The following is a 12,854-nucleotide window of genomic DNA, read 5'->3' as shown; positions in this document are numbered from 1 at the left end:
CATCAAGTTTTAGTGTCGTTACCGAGGAGTTGTTTGTTTAAGATAGAATTCTTGATTATTTTAGTTGTTTATAGATTTTATTTTTATATTATCTTTTCACTTTGTGTTTTGCTTGTTCTTTTTAGGTACTTTGTAATCTTTTATGAGAAGAGCCAAAAGCACAAGTGACACATCCTTATTATTCAATCCTAAAATTGAGAAGTTTTGTAGAGCCAACAAGAAAGAGACCAGAAGAAGAAAATAAGTTTTGAGAGTAGCTGAAGTTGAAATAGAAATGGCTGAAGAAAGAGTTAGAATTGGTGGTGGTAATGGTGTAAACAATCAAAATAATGAGAATGAAGCTCGTGAGGAAGTAGTAGTCAATGCTAATGTGCCTAAGAAAAGTATGATGGATCATGCATTCCCTCATTTTGATGACTTGAGAGAGAGTATAGCAAGACCAAAGATTGATGCAAGTAGCTATAAGATGGATTTTGGGGTACTTCAAATGATTCAGAATTCTCAATTTGGAGGTCATCCTTCAAAAAATTCACATACTCATCTTAAGAAAGTTCTATGATCTGCGATATACAAAAGCAACCTAGAGTATCTGATGATGCAGTAAGGCTGAAATTGTTTCCATTCTCTTTGAAAGATAGAACATTGGATTGGTTTGATTCTCTATCTCATAATTCAATCAGAAATTGGGAGCAGCTCACTGATGCATTTCTTGCGCAGTACTTTCCACCTGGAAAAACTCAAGAATTAAGGAATTAAATGATTGCTTTTTGACCAAGAGAAGATGAGACCCTTTATGAGTCATGGGTGAGATGGAAGGAGTTAGAGAGATAATGTCCATATCATGCCATTCCTAAATAGATGATTAATCAGAATTTCTACACAAATGTTACTCCTGCTATCAGAGGAATTATTGATGCTCAAACTGTTGGGGAATTTATTATTAAACTTAAAGATAAAGCTTATGAGTTGTTAGAGAAAATTGCAAAGAATACTCATCTTTGGAGTAGTTCAAGAGGGCCAGCTCCGACTCAAAAGAAGCAAGCAGCTGGAATGTATGATCTTGATCCATTCAACATGATCAATGCCAAATTTGATGCACTCAAAAATGTGTTGGCAAAGAAGATGAAAGATCTAACTATGCTTGTCAGTTCATCATCATCTTCTAGAAGTTCTCAACAAGTTGCTTGTAATACCCCTCACCCGTCAACAGTGTAGTCGAGCAAGGTGCTCTACATTCGATGCCGGAGCATCCTATCCTGTCTTGTCATGTACAATATTAATTTAATGTCTATTTAATTTCATTATCTTATGTGTAGATTTTTTTTAGTTTTTTTTATCACATCTTATTTTTGTGAAGACCAAGACAGAGTCTCGTCTATTTTATTAGTACGTGGCGGGTTTCCTTATTTACCTATTAAACAGTCCATATTCATTTCATATTTTTCATAAACAATGTCATCTCATCATAATACTCATAATCATTTCAAGTAAATTAAATACTTTATTTCATTCATATAAACTCAAGTACAATATTTACAATTTTATTTACAATCACAAAATAACTTACACTGTTTACTTACATACAATAACCAAAATGCAAAAACCTAAATATACATGAGCCCTACCAAAATGACTGATGAGGTGACTGACACTCTAGCAGATCTGATCAACTCTCTATCCGCGCTCTACTGCTACTGCTGCTGCTAGCGGTGGTGGTCTCCTGTACCTACAGGAGGAAACAATCCGTCGCGCTAAGCATTTCTGCTTAGTGGTGCAATAATTTGAAATAAAAATAACTAAATTATTGAAATAATTATTCCACGTATAACTTTATAAAGAAATATAGATTTCATGAGATTATAGTCTTTTACATGTTTATAGAACTTTGGAAGTAATTAAGTTAATTGGGATCTTTTCTATTCATTTATTCCATATTCAGTCTTATTACTTATACTTGTGATCTTTTCATGTACTTATTTAAATTTAAGATTTATTACTGATATCTATGCCCAAGTAACCTATGATAGACTATAAAGCATCTATCATGTCAGGCACAAGGCCAGCGGGTAGGCATAAAGCCAGAAATCATATCAGGCACAATGGCCAACGGGCAGGCATAAAGCCAGTAGAACAATCATATCAGACATATATTGTCCATCAATGATTATTCCTATGGGAAATACTGTAATCTGTAGTCTCTAATTGATATACCAATCGATTTAAGCTATATATATAAGTCTAGGTATACTTTGGGCAAATTAGCATTATTAGCACTTATAGTTTTATTATTTCCTGCTATGTATTATTAAGGGTTCATAACATATTGTTATTTCATTTCATGTACCATCTATGCTTTATAACATTTTCATGTCATTATAATGGGAACATAGTTTCTAAGTACATATTCATGTCATTTATAATGGGAACATGAGTCCCAAGTACATATTCATATAACTTATGTGTTTAGCAAACCATTTAGGTAATTTACATTTTAAGTATCAAATGATTTCATGTACCTTTCTTTAGGTTCAGAACTGGTGCCTTGACTTTATCTATCAAATTGGCCAAGATATGTGTAACACCCTAGGCAAATCCCACATCGGCAAAACACGGGAGAGATGCTGGGTTTATAAGTTGATGGTTCGTAACCCCCATTGACGCGTTTTAAAACCGTGAGGGCTTCGGCCCAGAGCGGACAATATCACTAGTGGGCCGGGCCATTATATTTGTGGTATCAGAGCCGCTCCGCGTGCAACCTTGAACGATGGTGGGGCAAACCTCAGCGAGGACGCTGAGTCCCATAAGGGGGGTGGATTGTAACACCCTAGGCAAATACCACATCGACAAAACACGGGAGAGATGCTGGGTTCATAAGTTGACAGTTCGTAACTCATAGTGACGCGTTTTAAAACCGTGAGGCCTAGTATGGGCTAGGCCAGAGCGGACAATATCACTAGTGGGCCGGGATTGTAACACCCTAGGCAAATCCCACATCGACAAAACACGGGAGAGATGCTGGGTTTATAAGTTGATGGTTTGTAACCCCTATTGACGCGTTTTAAAACCGTGAGGGCTTCAGCCCAGAGCGGACAATATCACTAGTGGGCCGAGCCATTACATTTGAGGTATCAGAGTCGCTCCGCGTGCAACCTTGAACGATGGTGGGGCAAACCTCAGCGAGGACGCTGAGTCCCATAAGGGGGGTGGATTGTAACACCCTAGGCAAATCCCACATCGGCAAAACACGGGAGAGATGCTGGGTTCATAAGTTGACAGTTCGTAACTCATAGTGACGCGTTATAAAACCGTGAGGGCTTCAGGCCCAGAGCGGACAATATCACTAGTGGGCCGAACCGTTACATTTGAATTGTAACAGCCCGATCCTTCTCCAGTTAGTATTGTCCGCTTTGGCTCATGGGCCTCACGGATTTGTCCCTTGGGAGGTTTCATTCCCAAAAGCGCGCTGACCAGGTGAGGAAGGCTCCCCCATATATGGCCCAAATCTTTTCTTCTCGTTTTCGATGTGGGACACGAAGCTCACTCCAATGCGTAGCTGGTTGAACAAGCACGTCCCAACCCCATCCCTGGGTCGTGACAAGCCCACCAACTTTCGCTTGGTGCGTCCTCGCACCACACACCGTACTAGAGGGAGTCCAGCTCTGATACCAAATTGTAATGTAACGGCCCGGCCCACTAGTGATATTGTCCGCTCTGGGCTGAAGCCCTCATGGTTTTAAAATGCGTCACTAGGGTTACGAACCACCAACTTATAAACCCAGCATCTCTCCCGTGTTTTGCCGATGTGGGATTTGCCTAGAGTGTTACCATCCACCCCCCTTATGGGACTCAGCGTCCTCGCTGAGGTTTGCCCCACCATCGTTCAAGGTTGCACGCGGAGCACTCTGATACCACAAATGTAATGGCTCGGCCCACTAGTGATATTGTCCGCTCTGGGCCGAAGCCCTCACGGTTTTAAAACCCGTCACTAGGGTTACGAACCACCAACTTATAAACCCAGCATCTCTCCCGTGTTTTGCCGATGTGGGATTTGCCTAGAGTGTTACCATACAAATGTAATGGCCCGGCCCACTAGTGATATTGTCTGCTCTGGCCTAGCCCATACTAGGCCTCACGGTTTTAAAACGCGTCACTATGAGTTACGAACTGTCAACTTATGAACCCAGCATCTCTCCCGTGTTTTGTCGATGTGGGATTTGCCTAGGGTGTTACAATCCACCCCCCTTATGGGACTCAGCGTCCTCGCTGAGGTTTGCCCCACCATAGTTCAAGGTTGCACGCGGAGCGGCTCTGATACCACAAATATAATGGCCCGGCCCACGAAGCCCTCACGGTTTTAAAACGCGTCAATGGGGGTTACGAACCATCAACTTATAAACCCAGCATCTCTCCCGTGTTTTGCCGATGTGGGATTTGCCTAGGGTGTTACAATCCACCCCCCTTATGGGACTCAGCGTCCTCGCTGAGGTTTGCCCCACCATCATTCAAGGTTGCACGCGGAGCGGCTCTGATACCATAAATGTAATGGCCCGGCCCACTAGTGATATTGTCCACTCTGGCCTAGCCCATACTAGGCCTCACGGTTTTAAAACGCGTCACTATGAGTTACGAACTGTCAACTTATGAACCCAGCATCTCTCCCATGTTTTGTCGATGTGGGATTTGCCTAGGGTGTTACAATATGGCCACTATTTGGCTACACTTCCTTCATGGAAGTTGTTCTTCTATGTCTTATCTTTATTTTTCTTTTTGAATCATGTCATTTGGATTTTTATAACTCAAGTTATGATCAAATAACCAAAACTGGTTTATTAACTCACCCTAGTTCCAGAACCTAGCAGATTCTGGAGTCAAATTTTTACCTAATTATTTGGATATGTTACAGCCACTTTTAGGCCTAATGTTCTTCATAGAAGTTGTCACCCTATATCTTATGATCACTCAGAAGTTTGAATTACAATTGTTCAAGCTTTGTAGAATTAGTTATAGCCAATTAACTGGCCTGGACTCAAGTACCCTGTGTCTACAGGATTCCAAGTTCAGGTCAGTGGCTTTGACTCCCATTTTAGAGTTCTTACACTCTAAATTTGAGGAAAGTTTCTAAATCAAAGTTGGAGCCCTGTCTCTTAGATTTCTAGAACAGTATGGCTCATCCCATTTGGGATTTCCTAGTGAAAGTTATAGTATAAACACTATTCTGGGGTCAAGTGGTGGTTGAGGTAAATTCCAGGATTTGGCGTACTGAATTTGTCTAGTAATTTGACCCAGTTCTGTTGGGATCTGGGTTCTGGTCAAAACACCAATATTTTAGATCTATGTCTTATAAAAATTTTGGCACTAGTTTCATTACTTTTGCAGGTTTTTAGACCAAGTTATGGCATTTTTGCCAAAACTGGTCGGGTGAGCCTAAGTCTAGAATTTCTGGGCAGTTTGGTTCTAGATAGTTTTGTTGACCTAACTTGTGCTAGCAATTTAATTTGGTTAGATGCATATCTGGGTTCTATGTTCTTCTTGAAAGTTGTGCTCCTATGTCTAACATTTCCAATGGTATAAAAATTAGGTCATTCTGACCTTCCTAGAGGGAGTTATGGCCAATTGAACAATTACTGTTCATATGGTCATTTTTCCAGGTCTAGATTTTCGTTACCCGGATTCAAGCCAATTTTAGGTTAGGTTAGGGACAGATTTTGGGCATGATCTCCGAATGAAAAATGAGGCATTTTGACCTTAGTTTCATCTCCAATTGGCCTCATACCAATTGGATTAACACAATTCAAGTTATGGTTGTCTAAACATACTAAACTCATTAGTCTAGAAATCCTGAATGAAAACACACTCTCAATTTTCAATTCCACCCAACTTTCAAACTTCAATTCACACTCATGGCACTTCAATTAGTCAAAAATTGGTCTCAACATCATCAATTTCAAGTCACAACACAAAATTCCCAAATTTCATGCAATACCCTAACTCCCATAATCATCTTTATGCAAACTCATACTAACTCATACCAAACTAACATATACACATTTAGTATTATCTCTAAGCAAGTTTAGGACAATAAAAAACCATCAAACCCTAATTTCCCCATGGTTGTCGAAATTTAGGTTTTTCATACCCCCATAATTTTCTTTCAATTTCATGAAATTTCAACTCAATTCAATGAGCTAACAATGCTTAAAGAAAGGAAAAGGTTGTATATTGCACTAACCTCACTTGGGTCCAACTTGACCTTGTTAAAACTTAAATTTTCCTTCACTTCTTGGCTGCCAATAGGTTCCTCAAGGTGTGGGATCAATTTTTATTGAAGTGATCTGGGGTTTTTATGGTGAGAAAGGGTGGGAATTCATGCATGGAAGCTTGAAAATGGAGGAAGCTCTCTCTTAGGGAATTCGGCCATGGTGGAAGACAAGGGAAGAATATAAGTTGATTTATGTGATTTTGTCTTTATTTAATCTCTTCTTATCCCTTTTAATTGGTTGTTCAATTTCAATTGGTTAGAATTTTTTTTAATGATGTCATTATAGCATCATGCTTATGTCATAATTCTATTTCTTTTTATTTTCTTTTCTTTTCCCATTTCCATTACATATTTTATGATTTTAATTCATTTTATGTGTTTTAATCTCTCTCATTTCACTTGGCATTTAGGTTAAAATTCATCACTGAGAGTGAAATGACCAAAATGCCCTTCATGGTGCTTATCGGGTTTTATTCGTCTGTACCGATTAACTAAATGTTCTTGAATTTTTCTTTGATATTTTTATTGTCATTTAGACCTCCTAAATCCTTCAATTTAGTCCCATTTTTTATTTCGAAGAGTTTTCCCACGGGTCTAGGGTCAGCAACTGTCTTCACAGTCGCTTCCTAGTACGGTTACCCTTCGCCGTGACTCTGGCTCGTTTAAACGAGTCGTACTTTGCTTCTTTTACTTTTCTTTAATTTTACTTAGTCTTTATTCTCTCAATTTATGTTTCCTCACTCTAGTTTGAGCGTAGTTCCAAACATCCTGACTGTCTGAACAGAAGTTAGTCATCGGAACAGTAGAATGTACGGACTACCTAAAGTGAGGGCGTTACATTGCTTATACAAAAGGAACAATGAGTTGTGAAGTAGATTATCCTTCATATAGCAATGAATATTCTAGCGAACAAGTTTCTTATTTTGGGAATTATGGGCAAAAACAAATGGGAAATCCTTATTCTTAAACATATAATTTAGCTTGGAGGAATCATCCCAATTTTTCATAGGGGTATCAGCAAAATCAAGCTTCAACTCAGAACTTTCCACCACAATAGTAAGGGATCAGTATCAGCAGCCTAGGCAACCACCACCTGGTTTTCAACAAAGAAATGCAAATCCTTCACCTCTACCAAAATAGCAAGAATAAGGTTCTACAACTGAAGCTTTGCTATAACAAATTCTTACCAATCAAACTAAGTATGATAAAGAGATGAGAGAGATAAAGGCAAGGATGGAACAAATGCAAACATACAATAGGATACTGGAAAATCATATTACACAATAAGCAAGCTCCTTAGGTACCAAATCAATGGGGAAACTTTCTAGTCAGATAAAAAATCCAAGAGAGCAATGTCATGCCATTACACTGAGAAGTGATAAAATAGTGCATAATGAGAAGAGTGAAAAAAGTGAGAAGAGAGAAAATGAGGAAGATGTTAAGGGAGATGAAAAACAAGAGAGTGAAAAATAAAAAGGTTCAAGAAAAAGTAAAGAGAAGAGTGAAGAGAAAAAGGAGAAGTACATACCTCCAGAGCCTTACAAGTCACAACTTCCTTTTCCGCAAAGATTTTAAAAGGCCAAATTGAACAAGCAATTTGGGAAGTTCCTAGAAGTGTTAAAGAAGTTGTACATCAATGTGCCTTTCATTGATGCTCTTTCTCCAATGCACTCTTATGCAAAGTTTTTGAAAAAAATTCTCTCAAACAAAGAAGACTTGAAGATCTATAGCCTTAATAGAAAAGTGTTGTGCTATACTCCAAAAGAAACAGCCTCCAAAGCTCAAAGATCCAAGGAGTTTTTCAATTCCATGCCACATTGAAGAATCATGTTCTATAAAAGGTTTATGTGATTTAAGGGCTAGTGTAAGCCTTGTGCCCCTCTCTCTATATAAAAAGCTCAACAAGGGAGCCAACCCATATTTCTCTTCAGTTAGCAGACAAATCAATTAAGTATCCAAGAGGGATCTTGGAGAATATACCACTGAAGGTTGGAAAATTCTACATTCCAGTTGACTTTGTCATTTTAGGCATGAAAGAGGATTCTCTTATGCCAACCATTTTGGGGAGGCCTTTCCTGCCTATAGCTGGTGCTTTGATTGATGTGAAAGGTAAAAAGCTTACTTTTAGAGTGGGAGAGGATCAGTTAGTCTTCAACATTGGCAATGGCAAGAAAAAGCATCATAAAGATGTAAACTCTTGTTTGAGAATTTATATAGTTGATGAGTTAGTGAAAAAACATTTTAGAAAGAGCTATTCGAAGCCTTCTCTTGAAAATTGTCTTATCCATGAAGAGAGTAGCAATGATGAAAAACCAAAAGTGGCAGCCTTTGCACAATATTTGAAGAGTAATCCACCTTTTCCAATGGAACCAATCTTTCAAATTAAGCAAGTGGAGAAAAGTGAAGTCAAGCAACCATCTCTCAACGAAAAAGATGCACCAAAGGTTGTTAAGAAAGAAATGGTTTGATTTTTAAGCAAAGCGACATGGATCTTTTCATGCAATGGAAAGAAGATGAAGTTTAAACTCATTAAAGCACCTGTTAGGAATAGAGGCAACAAATTCCAATTTCACTCACCATGAAACATTACAAGGGTCAAGCTAATGACCTTAACTTAGCACTCTTGGGAGCACCCCAAGTTCTTTTATTTTGTTTTGGTTAATTTTATTTTATTTATTTTATTTTTCTTAGTTTTCAATTTTTGATAATCGTCTCATTTTATCTTGCACAGATGCCTATGAAATGCAAGAGGAGAAACTGCAACATTAAGGATTATTTCATTCTTTTCATGAGTGAATTTCAATATTTCAAATTTGATTTGGCTTCATTTGGCATAGTGTAGAATTTTGATAATTATGCAGCAAGTTAAGGAGTTATTATGAATCTTTTAATCTTTTACTGTCAAAAATTTGAATGAGTGGTTATGGCTGTAATGGCCCGGCCCACTAGTGATATTGTCCGCTCTGGGCCGAAGCCCTCACAGTTTTAAAACGCGTCGTTAGGGGTTACGAACCGCCAACTTATAAACCCAGCATTTCTCCCTTGTTTTGTCGATGTGGGATTTGCCTAGGGTGTTACAATCTACCCCCCTTATGGGACTCAACGTCCTCGCTGAGGTTTGCCCCACCATCGTTCAAGGTTGCATGCGGAGCGACTCTGATACCACAAATGTAATGGCCCGGCCCGGCCCACTAGCGATATTGTCCGCTCTCGGCCGAAGCCCTCACGGTTTTAAAATGCGTTGCTAGGGGTTACGAACCGCCAACTTATAAACCCAGCATTTCTCCTGTGTTTTGTCAATGTGGGTTTTGCCTAGGGTGTTACAATGGCAATATCCCAAAATTTTCTCTTTCATGTTTATATTGTGGTGAGATATGTGTTTGGACTAAGGAAGTTATGTAACGATCGGGCTCCAACCACTAATCACCTGTTAACATGTTCATATTCATTTTACACATTTCCATATCATATTCTCATGTATCATATCATTTACAATTATTTATGAGATCTCAAAATGAAGTATTATCTATTGCATTCATATAGAAATTCATAGATAATAAATTACAAGTTTTCATTTCAATCTCAAAGTTTAATTACAAGTCCAAAATGAAATACATCATAAACTAGTAATTACATCATGACTAAACATAATGAACCAAAATACTAGTCTATACATAGCCGAAGGGTACCGTCCTTCTTCTTCACAAATAGCACTGGTGCTCCCCAGGGTGACACACTAGGGCGTATGAAGCCCTTGTCTAGTAGCTCCTGTGAATCGAACTTTCAATTCTCTCAGTTCAGTAGGTGCCATCCTATATGGAGCAATGGACATTGGTGCAGTACCCGGCATAACCTCTATAGCAAACTCCACTTCTCTATTGGGTGGCAAACCCGGCAACTCTTCCGGAAACACATCCGGAAAATCACATACAGTGGGGATCTCCTGCATGCTTGGGCTAGTCTTCCTGGTATCAACCACATGTGCTAAGAAAGCCTCACAGCCCTTTCTTATCAATCTTCTGGCTGTTGTGGCTGATATGATGGTGGAAAGACAACCCGTTCCTTCACCCACAACTGTAATCACATCCCCATCTACTGTCTGTAGTGACATCCTCTTTAGCCGACAATCTACCATCGCCTGATGACGTGATAACCAGTCCATACCTAATATCACATCGAACTCATGGAATGGTAGCTCAATCAAGTCAGCTAAAAACTCATACCCTTGTGTTTTCAGAGGACAACCCTTGTAGACCTTTTTCACCATGACACTATGGCCTAAAGGGTTTGTGACTTGTATGTCTTCCTCTAGCTCCTCTACTTGTACCCCTCTATCAACTGGTGGTGTGATGCACACATATTGTGGGTGAAGGAACGGGTTGTCTTTCCACCATCATATCAGCCACAACAGCCAGAAGATTGATAAGAAAGGGCTGTGAGGCTTTCTTAGCACATGTGGTTGATACCAGGAAGACTAGCCCAAGCATGCAGGAGATCCCCACTGTATGTGATTTTCCGGATGTGTTTCCGAAAGAGTTGCTGGGTTTGCCACCCAATAGAGAAGTGGAGTTTGCTATAGAGGTTATGCCGGGTACTGCACCAATGTCCATTGCTCCATATAGGATGGCACCTACTGAACTGAGAGAATTGAAAGTTCAGTTACAGGAGCTACTAGACAAAGGCTTCATACGCCCTAGTTTGTCACCCTGGGGAGCACCAGTGCTATTTGTGAAGAAGAAGGACGGTACCCTTCGGCTATGTATAGACTAGTATTTTGGTTCATTATGTTTAGTCATGATGTAATTACTAGTTTATGATGTATTTCATTTTGGACTTGTAATTAAACTTTGAGATTGAAATGAAAACTTGTAATTTATTATCTATGAATTTCTATATGAATGCAATAGATAATACTTCATTTTGAGATCTCATAAATAATTGTAAATGATATGATACATGAGAATATGATATGGAAATGTGTAAAATGAATATGAACATATTAACAGGTGATTAGTGGTTTGAGCCCGATCGTTACAATTGGTATCAGAGCCGCTCGCGTGTCCTCTTGGGCAATGGTGGGGCAAACCTCAGCGAGGACGCTAAGTCCCGAAAGGGGGGGAGAAAGGTCCCTTAGGCAAATCTCACATCGGCAAAGCACGGAGTTGGTCTTGGGTTCAAAAAGTAATGATATATAAGATGGGGGAATTAATCACTAGAGGTGCCTTTTGGTGGAATGGCTTGGAGAGTTGGAAGAACTCCAGGGTTAAACGTGCTCGCTTGAGAGAAATCCTAAGATGGGTGACCTCCTGGGAAGTTCTCCATTCCACCTATGGGACAAAACCGTGAGGCTTATGGCCAAAGCGAACAATTCCTCTAGTAGTTGGAGCCCGATCGTTACAAGTTAAGTGAATGATTGATTTGTGTAATTTGAGGATTGATTAATATGTAAATTCTGATTTTGATATGTTGGGGTTTGAATTCAGATTATGAAAATGCATATTCCTTATTTTTCATTTGATTTTGTGAGATTTTGAATTTTTGGCATGTTTGTTTTCAAAGTGAGAGTATATTAGAATAATTTGGGAGTTTGTTAGTGTGTTAAAATTGCAATTTTGCATAATTGAAGGAAAGTGATACCATTCACATGCAAATTTTGCAGATTTTAGTGTTCACAGAGTAATTCTACAAAAATTAGTACTGTTCACATGTATATTTGTGCATAAATTACTATTCACAGCAAAATTTGGTTCTTTTACTTTGTAAAAACAGTGTATTTATTTATGTTTGGTCCGAATTTTGATGTTAATGGAGTTTATGCAGCTGATATGTTTCATTTCAATTGAGTTTTAAGCTCCAGCACCTGTTTTAGAATGCATTTTTAAGTTTGCAACACTGTTTATGCCTTTTTGTTCATTTTGTTGAAAACTGTATAGCCTGATGCATAGCTTTTGCAATTTTACTGTGTTGTCCCAAAAAATAGTCCAAGAGAGGGGTGAATTGGACTTTAACAATTTTTCGGCCCTTGCTTGTAGCCTAATGAAAAATTGTGGCTTTGTTCAACTAAGTGCTACTCTATATATAATGAAAATACTATGTACTTCAACAATGTGTTCCTAAGTTGCAATTCAACCCTCAATCAACATTTATGGCAACTACAACATGCATCACAAAGTATTCAACTAGTTTTTCATCAAACTCATGAATCTTCAAATATATCAACTCAATAAATTCAATTAACAATCAAGGTCATGTATCAAAATTAAATTGCACAAAGGTAAAGAGATTAAGGTTAGAGAGATCAAACACAATGATTTTTATAGTGGTTCGGCTTAACTAGCCTACATCTACTCTCTCAAAGAACCCTCTTTGAGTCTTCTCTCCACTATTTGCTCTTTTGAAGGCAAGAGACCAAAAGCCCTTTACAATTTCTCAACACCAAGCTTTTGCCAAGGTAGCTTGAAACCTTCACAAGTGCAATCTCAAGCACTTACTCTCTCAAGCTTCAATAGGTGCTTGTACAACCTCTCTTAAATGCAATTCAATGTTTCAACACTCACTCTTACTTAATACAAATCAAACTATAAAGAAGAGATGA

At 38.7% G+C, this 12,854-nt stretch overlaps 1 non-coding gene across 1 annotated transcript; it reads right to left on the bottom strand.

The window, feature by feature from the left end:
- Positions 1–740: 740 nt before the first annotated feature.
- Positions 741–848, bottom strand: LOC131177798 (small nucleolar RNA R71). Its single transcript, XR_009147084.1, has one exon. It is a non-coding gene; the product is annotated as a small nucleolar RNA R71 (small nucleolar RNA).
- Between the last annotated feature and the right edge of the window lie 12,006 nt (positions 849–12,854).

The sequence above is a fragment of the Hevea brasiliensis genome, unplaced genomic scaffold (genome assembly GCF_030052815.1).
Source record: "Hevea brasiliensis isolate MT/VB/25A 57/8 unplaced genomic scaffold, ASM3005281v1 Scaf89, whole genome shotgun sequence".
NCBI classification, from domain to species: domain Eukaryota; kingdom Viridiplantae; phylum Streptophyta; class Magnoliopsida; order Malpighiales; family Euphorbiaceae; genus Hevea; species Hevea brasiliensis.
This window is presented reverse-complemented; position numbering and strand designations above follow the sequence as displayed.